Raw genomic sequence first — 14,256 nt, forward strand, 5'->3', positions numbered from 1 at the left:
AAGTATTCAGCACTGTGTGGTCTTTCAGATTATACTGTGTAACGCTACCACATTCAACATCACCAAGGCTCATTTCCTTTGCTCTAGTCTAATCACTCACCCAGGTTCCACATGCTCATGCTCTCAAGTAGCTGTTAGGACATGTGCTCTTTTCTGCCTCTCTAAACTATAAGGAAAATGTGTCAGGCTGTTACAATAACTATCACTTGCAAAACCACAGTAGAGAATGTGCTTTGAAATTGCCAAATAAAATCGTTTTCTGCCTAGAATCACACCATGAGTCTGTGTGCACACAGGAATTTGTTGTCAGAGATTTAATTCGTGTTGGTCTGGTTCTGTAAGACTTGCATTCGCAGGAAAGGGGCAGCTTGTTTTGTTGAAGTGTGATGGCTAGCATTCAGCACAAATCAATATTTCACAAATGAGAGGGAAATGTTAACACATTTCCAAACAACAGGGTAGATTTTCCTTCCACTCCTGCAATGGGTGAGGTAGTTCCTATGTGTTACAAACTGCAATTAAAACTTATCACACATGTACTCTTACATACATCTCTGCAGTCTTCATGCAGTTGTGCAAGCGTCCATGCAGATCTCTCTTGCACCTGACAATACACAGTCTCCAGAAGCATGCTCTTATCACACAGGCAGTAGCTTCTCCTGCACTCCCATGCTAAGTATTCAGCACTGTGTGGTATTTTAGATAGTAGTGTGTAACGCTACCACATTCAATATACCAAGGCTCATTTCCTTTGCTCTAGTCTAATCACTCACCCAGGTTCCACATACTCATGCTCTCAAGTAGCTGTTAGGACATGTGCTCTTTTCTGCCTCTCTAAACTATAAGGAAAAAATGTCAGGCTGTTACAGTAACTATCACTTGCAAAACCACAGTGGTAAATGTGCTTTGAAATTGCCAATCAAAAATCATTTCCTGCCTAGAATCACACCATCAGTCTGTGTGCACACAGGAATTTGTTGTCAGAGATTTAATTTGTGTTGGTCAGGTTCTGTAAGACTTGCATTCGTAGGAAAGGGGCAGCTTGTTTTCTTGAACTGTGGTCGCTAGCATTCAGCACAAATCAATATCTCACAAAAGAGAGGCAAATGCTAACACATTTGAAAAAAACAGGGTAGATTTTCCTTACACTCCTGCCATGGGTGAGGTAGATCCTACATGTTCAAAACTGCAATTAACCCTTACCCCACATGTACTCTTACATACATCTCTGCAGTCTTCATGCAGTTGTGCAAGCATCCATGCAGATCTCTCTTGCACCTGACAGTACACAGTCTCCAGAAGCACGCTCTTAGCACACAGGCAGTTGCTTCTCCTGCACTCCCATGCTAAGTATTCAGCACTGTGTGGTCTTTCAGATTGTACTGTGTGACGCTACCACATTCAACATCACCAAGGCTCATTTCCTTTGCTCTAGTCTAATCACTCACCCAGGTTCCACATGCTCATGCTCTCAAGTAGCTGTGAGGACATGTGCTCTTTTCTGCCTCTCTAAACTATAAGGAAAATGTGTCAGGCTGTTACAATAACTATCACTTGCAAAACCACAGTAGAAAATGTGCTTTGAAATTGCCAATCAAAAATCGTTTTCTGCCTAGAATTACACCATGAGTCTGTGTGCACACAGGAATTTGTTGTCAGAGATTTAATTTGTGTTGGTCTGGTTCTGTAAGACTTGCATTCGCAGGAAAGGGGCAGCCTTTTTTGTTGAAGTGTGATGGCTAGCATTCAGCACAAATCAATATTTCACAAATGAGAGGGAAATGTTAACACATTTGCAAACAACAGGGTAGGTTTTCCTTCCACTCCTGCAATGGGTGAGGTAGTTCCTATGTGTTACAAACTGCAATTAAAACTTATCACACATGTACTCTTACATACATCTCTGCAGTCTTCATGCAGTTGTGCAAGCGTCCATGCAGATCTCTCTTGCACCTGACAATACACAGTCTCCAGAAGCACGCTCTTATCACACAGGCAGTAGCTTCTCCTGCACTCCCATGCTAAGTATTCAGCACTGCGTGGTATTTTAGATAGTAGTGTGTAACGCTACCACATTCAATATCACCAAGGCTCATTTCCTTTGCTCTAGTCTAATCACTCACCCAGGTTCCACATACTCATGCTCTCAAGTAGCTGTTAGGACATGTGCTCTTTTCTGCCTCTCTAAACTATAAGGAAAAAATGTCAGGCTGTTACAGTAATTATCACTTGCAAAACCACAGTGGTAAATGTGCTTTGAAATTGCCAATCAAAAATCGTTTTCTGCCTAGAATCACACCATCAGTCTGTGTGCACACTGGAATTTGTTGTCAGACATTTAATTTGTGTTGGTCAGGTTCTGTAAGACTTGCATTCGTAGGAAAGGGGCAGCTTGTTTTCTTGAACTGTGATGGCTAGCATTCAGCACAAATCAATATCTCACAAAAGAGAGGCAAATGCTAACACATTTGAAAAAAAACAGGGTAGATTTTCCTTACACTCCTGCAATGGTTGAGGTAGATCCTACGTGTTCAAAACTCCAATTAACCCTTACCCCACATGTACTCTTACATACATCTCTGCAGTCTTCATGCAGTTCTGCAAGCGTCCATGCTGATCTCTCTTGCACCTGACAATACACAGTCTCCAGAAACACGCTCTTATCACACAGGCAGTAGCTTCTCCTGCACTCCCATGCTAAGTATTCAGCACTGTGTGGTATTTTAGATAGTAGTGTGTAACGCTACCACATTCAATATCACCAAGGCTCATTTCCTTTGCTCTAGTCTAATCACTCACCCAGGTTCCACATACTCATGCTCTCAAGTAGCTGTTAGGACATGTGCTCTTTTCTGCCTCTCTAAACTATAAGGAAAAAATGTCAGGCTGTTACGGTAATTATCACTTGCAAAACCACAGTGGTAAATGTGCTTTGAAATTGCCAATCAAAAATCGTTTTCTGCCTAGAATCACACCATCAGTCTGTGTGCACACAGGAATTTGTTGTCAGAGATTTAATTGGTGTTGGTCAGGTTCTGTAAGACTTGCATTCGTAGGAAAGGGGCAGCTTGTTTTTTTGAACCGTGATGGCTGGCATTCAGCACAAATCAATATCTCACAAAAGAGAGGCAAATGCTAACACATTTGAAAAAAACAGAGTAGATTTTCCTTACAATCCTGCCATGGGTGAGGTAGATCCTACATGTTCAAAACTGCAATTAACCCTTACCCCACATGTACTCTTACATACATCTCTGCAGTCTTCATGCAGTTGTGCAAGCATCCATGCAGATCTCTCTTGCACCTGACAATACACAGTCTCCAGAAGCACGCTCTTAGCACACAGGCAGTTGCTTCTCCTGCACTCCCATGCTAAGTATTCAGCACTGTGTGGTCTTTCAGATTGTACTGTGTAAAGCTACCACATTCAACATCACCAAGGCTCATTTCCTTTGCTCTAGTCTAATCACTCACCCAGGTTCCACATGCTCATGCTCTCAAGTAGCTGTTAGGACATGTGCTCTTTTCTGCCTCTCTAAACTGTAAGGAAAATGTGTCAGGCTGTTACAATAACTATCACTTGCAAAACCACAGTAGAAAATGTGCTTTGAAATTGCCAATCAAAAATCGTTTTCTGCCTAGAATCACACCATGAGTCTGTGTGCACACAGGAATTTGTTGTCAGAGATTTAATTCGTGTTGGTCTGGTTCGGTAAGACTTGCTTTCGCAGGAAAGGGGCAGCTCGTTTTGTTGAAGTGTGATGGCTAGCATTCAGCACAAATCAATATTTCACAAATGAGAGGGAAATGTTAACACATTTGCAAACAACAGGGTAGATTTTCCTTCCACTCCTGCAATGGGTGAGGTAGTTCCTATGTGTTCAAAACTGCAATTAACCCTTACCCCACATGTACTCTTACATACATCTCTGCAGTCTTCATGCAGTTGTGCAAGCATCCATGCAGATCTCTCTTGCACCTGACAATACACAGTCTCCCGAAGCACGCTCTTAGCACACAGGCAGTTGCTTCTCCTGCACTCCTATGCTAAGTATTCAGCACTGTGTGGTCTTTCAGATTGTACTGTGTAACGCTACCACATTCAACATCACCAAGGCTCATTTCCTTTGCTCTAGTCTAATCACTCACCCAGGTTCCACATGCTCATGCTCTCAAGTAGCTGTTAGGACATGTGCTCTTTTCTGCCTCTCTAAACTATAAGGAAAATGTGTCAGGCTGTTACAATAACTATCACTTGCAAAACCACAGTAGAAAATGTGCTTTGAATTTGCCAATCAAAAATCGTTTTCTGCCTAGAATCACACCATGAGTCTGTGTGCACACAGGAATTTGTTGTCAGAGATTTAATTCGTGTTGGTCTGGTTCTGTAAGACTTGCATTCGCAGGAAAGGGGCAGCTTGTTTTGTTGAAGTGTGATGGCTAGCATTCAGCACAAATCAATATTTCACAAATGAGAGGGAAATGTTAACACATTTGCAAACAACAGGGTAGATTTTCCTTCCACTCCTGCAATGGGTGAGGTAGTTCCTATGTGTTACAAACTGCAATTAAAACTTATCACACATGTACTCTTACCTACATCTCTGCAGTCTTCATGCAGTTGTGCAAGCGTCCATGCAGATCTCTCTTGCACCTGACAATACACAGTCTCCAGAAGCATGCTCTTATCACACAGGCAGTAGCTTCTCCTGCACTCCCATGCTAAGTATTCAGCACTGTGTGGTATTTTAGATAGTAGTGTGTAACGCTACCACATTCAATATCACCAAGGCTCATTTCCTTTGCTCTAGTCTAATCACTCACCCAGGTTCCACATACTCATGCTCTCAAGTAGCTGTTAGGACATGTGCTCTTTTCTGCCTCTCTAAACTATAAGGAAAAAATGTCAGGCTGTTACAGTAATTATCACTTGCAAAACCACAGTGGTAAATGTGCTTTGAAATTGCCAATCAAAAATCGTTTTCTGCCTAGAATCACACCATCAGTCTGTGTGCACACAGGAATTTGTTGTCAGAGATTTAATTTGTGATGGTCAGGTTCTGTAAGACTTGCATTCGTAGGAAAGGGGCAGCTTGTTTTCTTGAACTGTGATGGCTGGCATTCAGCACAAATCAATATCTCACAAAAGAGAGGCAAATGCTAACACATTTGAAAAAACAGGGTAGATTTTCCTTACACTCCTGCCATGGGTGAGGTAGATCCTACATGTTCAAAACTGCAATTAACCCTTACCCCACATGTACTCTTACATACATCTCTGCAGTCTTCATGCAGTTGTGCAAGCATCCATGCAGATCTCTCTTGCACCTGACAATACACAGTCTCCCGAAGCACGCTCTTAGCACACAGGCAGTTGCTTCTCCTGCACTCCCATGCTAAGTATTCAGCACTGTGTGGTCTTTCAGATTGTACTGTGTAACGCTACCACATTCAACATCACCAAGGCTCATTTCCTTTGCTCTAGTCTAATCACTCACCCAGGTTCCACATGCTCATGCTCTCAAGTAGCTGTTAGGACATGTGCTCTTTTCTGCCTCTCTAAACTATAAGGAAAATGTGTCAGGCTGTTACAATAACTATCACTTGCAAAACCACAGTAGAGAATGTGCTTTGAAATTGCCAAATAAAATCGTTTTCTGCCTAGAATCACACCATGAGTCTGTGTGCACACAGGAATTTGTTGTCAGAGATTTAATTCGTGTTGGTCTGGTTCTGTAAGACTTGCATTCGCAGGAAAGGGACAGCTTGTTTTGTTGAAGTGTGATGGCTAGCATTCAGCACAAATCAATATTTCACAAATGAGAGGGAAATGTTAACACATTTCCAAACAACAGGGTAGATTTTCCTTCCACTCCTGCAATGGGTGAGGTAGTTCCTATGTGTTACAAACTGCAATTAAAACTTATCACACATGTACTCTTACATACATCTCTGCAGTCTTCATGCAGTTGTGCAAGCGTCCATGCAGATCTCTCTTGCACCTGACAATACACAGTCTCCAGAAGCATGCTCTTATCACACAGGCAGTAGCTTCTCCTGCACTCCCATGCTAAGTATTCAGCACTGTGTGGTATTTTAGATAGTAGTGTGTAACGCTACCACATTCAATATACCAAGGCTCATTTCCTTTGCTCTAGTCTAATCACTCACCCAGGTTCCACATACTCATGCTCTCAAGTAGCTGTTAGGACATGTGCTCTTTTCTGCCTCTCTAAACTATAAGAAAAAAATGTCAGGCTGTTACAGTAACTATCACTTGCAAAACCACAGTGGTAAATGTGCTTTGAAATTGCCAATCAAAAATCGTTTCCTGCCTAGAATCACACCATCAGTCTGTGTGCACACAGGAATTTGTTGTCAGAGATTTAATTTGTGTTGGTCAGGTTCTGTAAGACTTGCATTCGTAGGAAAGGGGCAGCTTGTTTTCTTGAACTGTGATCGCTAGCATTCAGCACAAATCAATATCTCACAAAAGAGAGGCAGATGCTAACACATTTGAAAAAAACAGGGTAGATTTTCCTTACACTCCTGCCATGGGTGAGGTAGATCCTACATGTTCAAAACTGCAATTAACCCTTACCCCACATGTACTCTTACATACATCTCTGCAGTCTTCATGCAGTTGTGCAAGCATCCATGCAGATCTCTCTTGCACCTGACAATACACAGTCTCCAGAAGCACGCTCTTAGCACACAGGCAGTTGCTTCTCCTGCACTCCCATGCTAAGTATTCAGCACTGTGTGGTCTTTCAGATTGTACTGTGTAAAGCTACCACATTCAACATCACCAAGGCTCATTTCCTTTGCTCTAGTCTAATCACTCACCCAGGTTCCACATGCTCATGCTCTCAAGTAGCTGTTAGGACATGTGCTCTTTTCTGCATCTCTAAACTATAAGGAAAATGTGTCAGGCTGTTACAATAACTATCACTTGCAAAACCACAGTAGAAAATGTGCTTTGAAATTGCCAATCAAAAATCGTTTTCTGCCTAGAATCACACCATGAGTCTGTGTGCACACAGGAATTTGTTGTCAGAGATTTAATTCGTGTTGGTCTGGTTCGGTAAGACTTGCTTTCGCAGGAAAGGGGCAGCTTGTTTTGTTGAAGTGTGATGGCTAGCATTCAGCACAAATCAATATTTCACAAATGAGAGGGAAATGTTAACACATTTGCAAACAACAGGGTAGATTTTCCTTCCACTCCTGCAATGGGTGAGGTAGTTCCTATGTGTTCAAAACTGCAATTAACCCTTACCCCACATGTACTCTTACATACATCTCTGCAGTCTTCATGGAGTTGTGCAAGCATCCATGCAGATCTCTCTTGCACCTGACAATACACAGTCTCCCGAAGCACGCTCTTAGCACACAGGCAGTTGCTTCTCCTGCACTCCCATGCTAAGTATTCAGCACTGTGTGGTCTTTCAGATTGTACTGTGTAACGCTACCACATTCAACATCACCAAGGCTCATTTCCTTTGCTCTAGTCTAATCACTCACCCAGGTTCCACATGCTCATGCTCTCAAGTAGCTGTTAGGACATGTGCTCTTTTCTGCCTCTCTAAACTATAAGGAAAATGTGTCAGGCTGTTACAATAACTATCACTTGCAAAACCACAGTAGAAAATGTGCTTTGAAATTGCCAATCAAAAATCGTTTTCTGCCTAGAATCACACCATGAGTCTGTGTGCACACAGGAATTTGTTGTCAGAGATTTAATTCGTGTTGGTCTGGTTCTGTAAGACTTGCATTCGCAGGAAAGGGGCAGCTTGTTTTGTTGAAGTGTGATGGCTAGCATTCAGCACAAATCAATATTTCACAAATGAGAGGGAAATGTTAACACATTTGCAAACAACAGGGTAGATTTTCCTTCCACTCCTGCAATGGGTGAGGTAGTTCCTATGTGTTACAAACTGCAATTAAAACTTATCACACATGTACTCTTACATACATCTCTGCAGTCTTCATGCAGTTGTGCAAGCGTCCATGCAGATCTCTCTTGCACCTGACAATACACAGTCTCCAGAAGCATGCTCTTATCACACAGGCAGTAGCTTCTCCTGCACTCCCATGCTAAGTATTCAGCACTGTGTGGTATTTTAGATAGTAGTGTGTAACGCTACCACATTCAATATCACCAAGGCTCATTTCCTTTGCTCTAGTCTAATCACTCACCCAGGTTCCACATACTCATGCTCTCAAGTAGCTGTTAGGACATGTGCTCTTTTCTGCCTCTCTAAACTATAAGGAAAAAATGTCAGGCTGTTACAGTAATTATCACTTGCAAAACCACAGTGGTAAATGTGCTTTGAAATTGCCAATCAAAAATCGTTTTCTGCCTAGAATCACACCATCAGTCTGTGTGCACACAGGAATTTGTTGTCAGAGATTTAATTCGTGATGGTCAGGTTCTTTAAGACTTGCATTCGTAGGAAAGGGGCAGCTTGTTTTCTTGAACTGTGATGGCTGGCATTCAGCACAAATCAATATCTCACAAAAGAGAGGCAAATGCTAACACATTTGAAAAAACAGGGTAGATTTTCCTTACACTCCTGCCATGGGTGAGGTAGATCCTACATGTTCAAAACTGCAATTAACCCTTACCCCACATGTACTCTTACATACATCTCTGCAGTCTTCATGCAGTTGTGCAAGCATCCATGCAGATCTCTCTTGCACCTGACAATACACAGTCTCCCGAAGCACGCTCTTAGCACACAGGCAGTTGCTTCTCCTGCACTCCCATGCTAAGTATTCAGCACTGTGTGGTCTTTCAGATTATACTGTGTAACGCTACCACATTCAACATCACCAAGGCTCATTTCCTTTGCTCTAGTCTAATCACTCACCCAGGTTCCACATGCTCATGCTCTCAAGTAGCTGTTAGGACATGTGCTCTTTTCTGCCTCTCTAAACTATAAGGAAAATGTGTCAGGCTGTTACAATAACTATCACTTGCAAAACCACAGTAGAGAATGTGCTTTGAAATTGCCAAATAAAATCGTTTTCTGCCTAGAATCACACCATGAGTCTGTGTGCACACAGGAATTTGTTGTCAGAGATTTAATTCGTGTTGGTCTGGTTCTGTAAGACTTGCATTCGCAGGAAAGGGGCAGCTTGTTTTGTTGAAGTGTGATGGCTAGCATTCAGCACAAATCAATATTTCACAAATGAGAGGGAAATGTTAACACATTTCCAAACAACAGGGTAGATTTTCCTTCCACTCCTGCAATGGGTGAGGTAGTTCCTATGTGTTACAAACTGCAATTAAAACTTATCACACATGTACTCTTACATACATCTCTGCAGTCTTCATGCAGTTGTGCAAGCGTCCATGCAGATCTCTCTTGCACCTGACAATACACAGTCTCCAGAAGCATGCTCTTATCACACAGGCAGTAGCTTCTCCTGCACTCCCATGCTAAGTATTCAGCACTGTGTGGTATTTTAGATAGTAGTGTGTAACGCTACCACATTCAATATACCAAGGCTCATTTCCTTTGCTCTAGTCTAATCACTCACCCAGGTTCCACATACTCATGCTCTCAAGTAGCTGTTAGGACATGTGCTCTTTTCTGCCTCTCTAAACTATAAGGAAAAAATGTCAGGCTGTTACAGTAACTATCACTTGCAAAACCACAGTGGTAAATGTGCTTTGAAATTGCCAATCAAAAATCATTTCCTGCCTAGAATCACACCATCAGTCTGTGTGCACACAGGAATTTGTTGTCAGAGATTTAATTTGTGTTGGTCAGGTTCTGTAAGACTTGCATTCGTAGGAAAGGGGCAGCTTGTTTTCTTGAACTGTGGTCGCTAGCATTCAGCACAAATCAATATCTCACAAAAGAGAGGCAAATGCTAACACATTTGAAAAAAACAGGGTAGATTTTCCTTACACTCCTGCCATGGGTGAGGTAGATCCTACATGTTCAAAACTGCAATTAACCCTTACCCCACATGTACTCTTACATACATCTCTGCAGTCTTCATGCAGTTGTGCAAGCATCCATGCAGATCTCTCTTGCACCTGACAGTACACAGTCTCCAGAAGCACGCTCTTAGCACACAGGCAGTTGCTTCTCCTGCACTCCCATGCTAAGTATTCAGCACTGTGTGGTCTTTCAGATTGTACTGTGTGACGCTACCACATTCAACATCACCAAGGCTCATTTCCTTTGCTCTAGTCTAATCACTCACCCAGGTTCCACATGCTCATGCTCTCAAGTAGCTGTGAGGACATGTGCTCTTTTCTGCCTCTCTAAACTATAAGGAAAATGTGTCAGGCTGTTACAATAACTATCACTTGCAAAACCACAGTAGAAAATGTGCTTTGAAATTGCCAATCAAAAATCGTTTTCTGCCTAGAATTACACCATGAGTCTGTGTGCACACAGGAATTTGTTGTCAGAGATTTAATTTGTGTTGGTCTGGTTCTGTAAGACTTGCATTCGCAGGAAAGGGGCAGCCTTTTTTGTTGAAGTGTGATGGCTAGCATTCAGCACAAATCAATATTTCACAAATGAGAGGGAAATGTTAACACATTTGCAAACAACAGGGTAGGTTTTCCTTCCACTCCTGCAATGGGTGAGGTAGTTCCTATGTGTTACAAACTGCAATTAAAACTTATCACACATGTACTCTTACATACATCTCTGCAGTCTTCATGCAGTTGTGCAAGCGTCCATGCAGATCTCTCTTGCACCTGACAATACACAGTCTCCAGAAGCACGCTCTTATCACACAGGCAGTAGCTTCTCCTGCACTCCCATGCTAAGTATTCAGCACTGCGTGGTATTTTAGATAGTAGTGTGTAACGCTACCACATTCAATATCACCAAGGCTCATTTCCTTTGCTCTAGTCTAATCACTCACCCAGGTTCCACATACTCATGCTCTCAAGTAGCTGTTAGGACATGTGCTCTTTTCTGCCTCTCTAAACTATAAGGAAAAAATGTCAGGCTGTTACAGTAATTATCACTTGCAAAACCACAGTGGTAAATGTGCTTTGAAATTGCCAATCAAAAATCGTTTTCTGCCTAGAATCACACCATCAGTCTGTGTGCACACTGGAATTTGTTGTCAGACATTTAATTTGTGTTGGTCAGGTTCTGTAAGACTTGCATTCGTAGGAAAGGGGCAGCTTGTTTTCTTGAACTGTGATGGCTAGCATTCAGCACAAATCAATATCTCACAAAAGAGAGGCAAATGCTAACACATTTGAAAAAAAACAGGGTAGATTTTCCTTACACTCCTGCAATGGTTGAGGTAGATCCTACGTGTTCAAAACTCCAATTAACCCTTACCCCACATGTACTCTTACATACATCTCTGCAGTCTTCATGCAGTTCTGCAAGCGTCCATGCTGATCTCTCTTGCACCTGACAATACACAGTCTCCAGAAACACGCTCTTATCACACAGGCAGTAGCTTCTCCTGCACTCCCATGCTAAGTATTCAGCACTGTGTGGTATTTTAGATAGTAGTGTGTAACGCTACCACATTCAATATCACCAAGGCTCATTTCCTTTGCTCTAGTCTAATCACTCACCCAGGTTCCACATACTCATGCTCTCAAGTAGCTGTTAGGACATGTGCTCTTTTCTGCCTCTCTAAACTATAAGGAAAAAATGTCAGGCTGTTACGGTAATTATCACTTGCAAAACCACAGTGGTAAATGTGCTTTGAAATTGCCAATCAAAAATCGTTTTCTGCCTAGAATCACACCATCAGTCTGTGTGCACACAGGAATTTGTTGTCAGAGATTTAATTGGTGTTGGTCAGGTTCTGTAAGACTTGCATTCGTAGGAAAGGGGCAGCTTGTTTTTTTGAACCGTGATGGCTGGCATTCAGCACAAATCAATATCTCACAAAAGAGAGGCAAATGCTAACACATTTGAAAAAAACAGAGTAGATTTTCCTTACAATCCTGCCATGGGTGAGGTAGATCCTACATGTTCAAAACTGCAATTAACCCTTACCCCACATGTACTCTTACATACATCTCTGCAGTCTTCATGCAGTTGTGCAAGCATCCATGCAGATCTCTCTTGCACCTGACAATACACAGTCTCCAGAAGCACGCTCTTAGCACACAGGCAGTTGCTTCTCCTGCACTCCCATGCTAAGTATTCAGCACTGTGTGGTCTTTCAGATTGTACTGTGTAACGCTACCACATTCAACATCACCAAGGCTCATTTCCTTTGCTCTAGTCTAATCACTCACCCAGGTTCCACATGCTCATGCTCTCAAGTAGCTGTTAGGACATGTGCTCTTTTCTGCCTCTCTAAACTATAAGGAAAATGTGTCAGGCTGTTACAATAACTATCACTTGCAAAACCACAGTAGAAAATGTGCTTTGAATTTGCCAATCAAAAATCGTTTTCTGCCTAGAATCACACCATGAGTCTGTGTGCACACAGGAATTTGTTGTCAGAGATTTAATTCGTGTTGGTCTGGTTCTGTAAGACTTGCATTCGCAGGAAAGGGGCAGCTTGTTTTGTTGAAGTGTGATGGCTAGCATTCAGCACAAATCAATATTTCACAAATGAGAGGGAAATGTTAACACATTTGCAAACAACAGGGTAGATTTTCCTTCCACTCCTGCAATGGGTGAGGTAGTTCCTATGTGTTACAAACTGCAATTAAAACTTATCACACATGTACTCTTACCTACATCTCTGCAGTCTTCATGCAGTTGTGCAAGCGTCCATGCAGATCTCTCTTGCACCTGACAATACACAGTCTCCAGAAGCATGCTCTTATCACACAGGCAGTAGCTTCTCCTGCACTCCCATGCTAAGTATTCAGCACTGTGTGGTATTTTAGATAGTAGTGTGTAACGCTACCACATTCAATATCACCAAGGCTCATTTCCTTTGCTCTAGTCTAATCACTCACCCAGGTTCCACATACTCATGCTCTCAAGTAGCTGTTAGGACATGTGCTCTTTTCTGCCTCTCTAAACTATAAGGAAAAAATGTCAGGCTGTTACAGTAATTATCACTTGCAAAACCACAGTGGTAAATGTGCTTTGAAATTGCCAATCAAAAATCGTTTTCTGCCTAGAATCACACCATCAGTCTGTGTGCACACAGGAATTTGTTGTCAGAGATTTAATTTGTGATGGTCAGGTTCTGTAAGACTTGCATTCGTAGGAAAGGGGCAGCTTGTTTTCTTGAACTGTGATGGCTGGCATTCAGCACAAATCAATATCTCACAAAAGAGAGGCAAATGCTAACACATTTGAAAAAACAGGGTAGATTTTCCTTACACTCCTGCCATGGGTGAGGTAGATCCTACATGTTCAAAACTGCAATTAACCCTTACCCCACATGTACTCTTACATACATCTCTGCAGTCTTCATGCAGTTGTGCAAGCATCCATGCAGATCTCTCTTGCACCTGACAATACACAGTCTCCCGAAGCACGCTCTTAGCACACAGGCAGTTGCTTCTCCTGCACTCCCATGCTAAGTATTCAGCACTGTGTGGTCTTTCAGATTGTACTGTGTAACGCTACCACATTCAACATCACCAAGGCTCATTTCCTTTGCTCTAGTCTAATCACTCACCCAGGTTCCACATGCTCATGCTCTCAAGTAGCTGTTAGGACATGTGCTCTTTTCTGCCTCTCTAAACTATAAGGAAAATGTGTCAGGCTGTTACAATAACTATCACTTGCAAAACCACAGTAGAGAATGTGCTTTGAAATTGCCAAATAAAATCGTTTTCTGCCTAGAATCACACCATGAGTCTGTGTGCACACAGGAATTTGTTGTCAGAGATTTAATTCGTGTTGGTCTGGTTCTGTAAGACTTGCATTCGCAGGAAAGGGACAGCTTGTTTTGTTGAAGTGTGATGGCTAGCATTCAGCACAAATCAATATTTCACAAATGAGAGGGAAATGTTAACACATTTCCAAACAACAGGGTAGATTTTCCTTCCACTCCTGCAATGGGTGAGGTAGTTCCTATGTGTTACAAACTGCAATTAAAACTTATCACACATGTACTCTTACATACATCTCTGCAGTCTTCATGCAGTTGTGCAAGCGTCCATGCAGATCTCTCTTGCACCTGACAATACACAGTCTCCAGAAGCATGCTCTTATCACACAGGCAGTAGCTTCTCCTGCACTCCCATGCTAAGTATTCAGCACTGTGTGGTATTTTAGATAGTAGTGTGTAACGCTACCACATTCAATATACCAAGGCTCATTTCCTTTGCTCTAGTCT

This window comes from Triturus cristatus, chromosome 6 (genome assembly GCF_964204655.1).
Source record: "Triturus cristatus chromosome 6, aTriCri1.1, whole genome shotgun sequence".
NCBI lineage: Eukaryota > Metazoa > Chordata > Amphibia > Caudata > Salamandridae > Triturus > Triturus cristatus.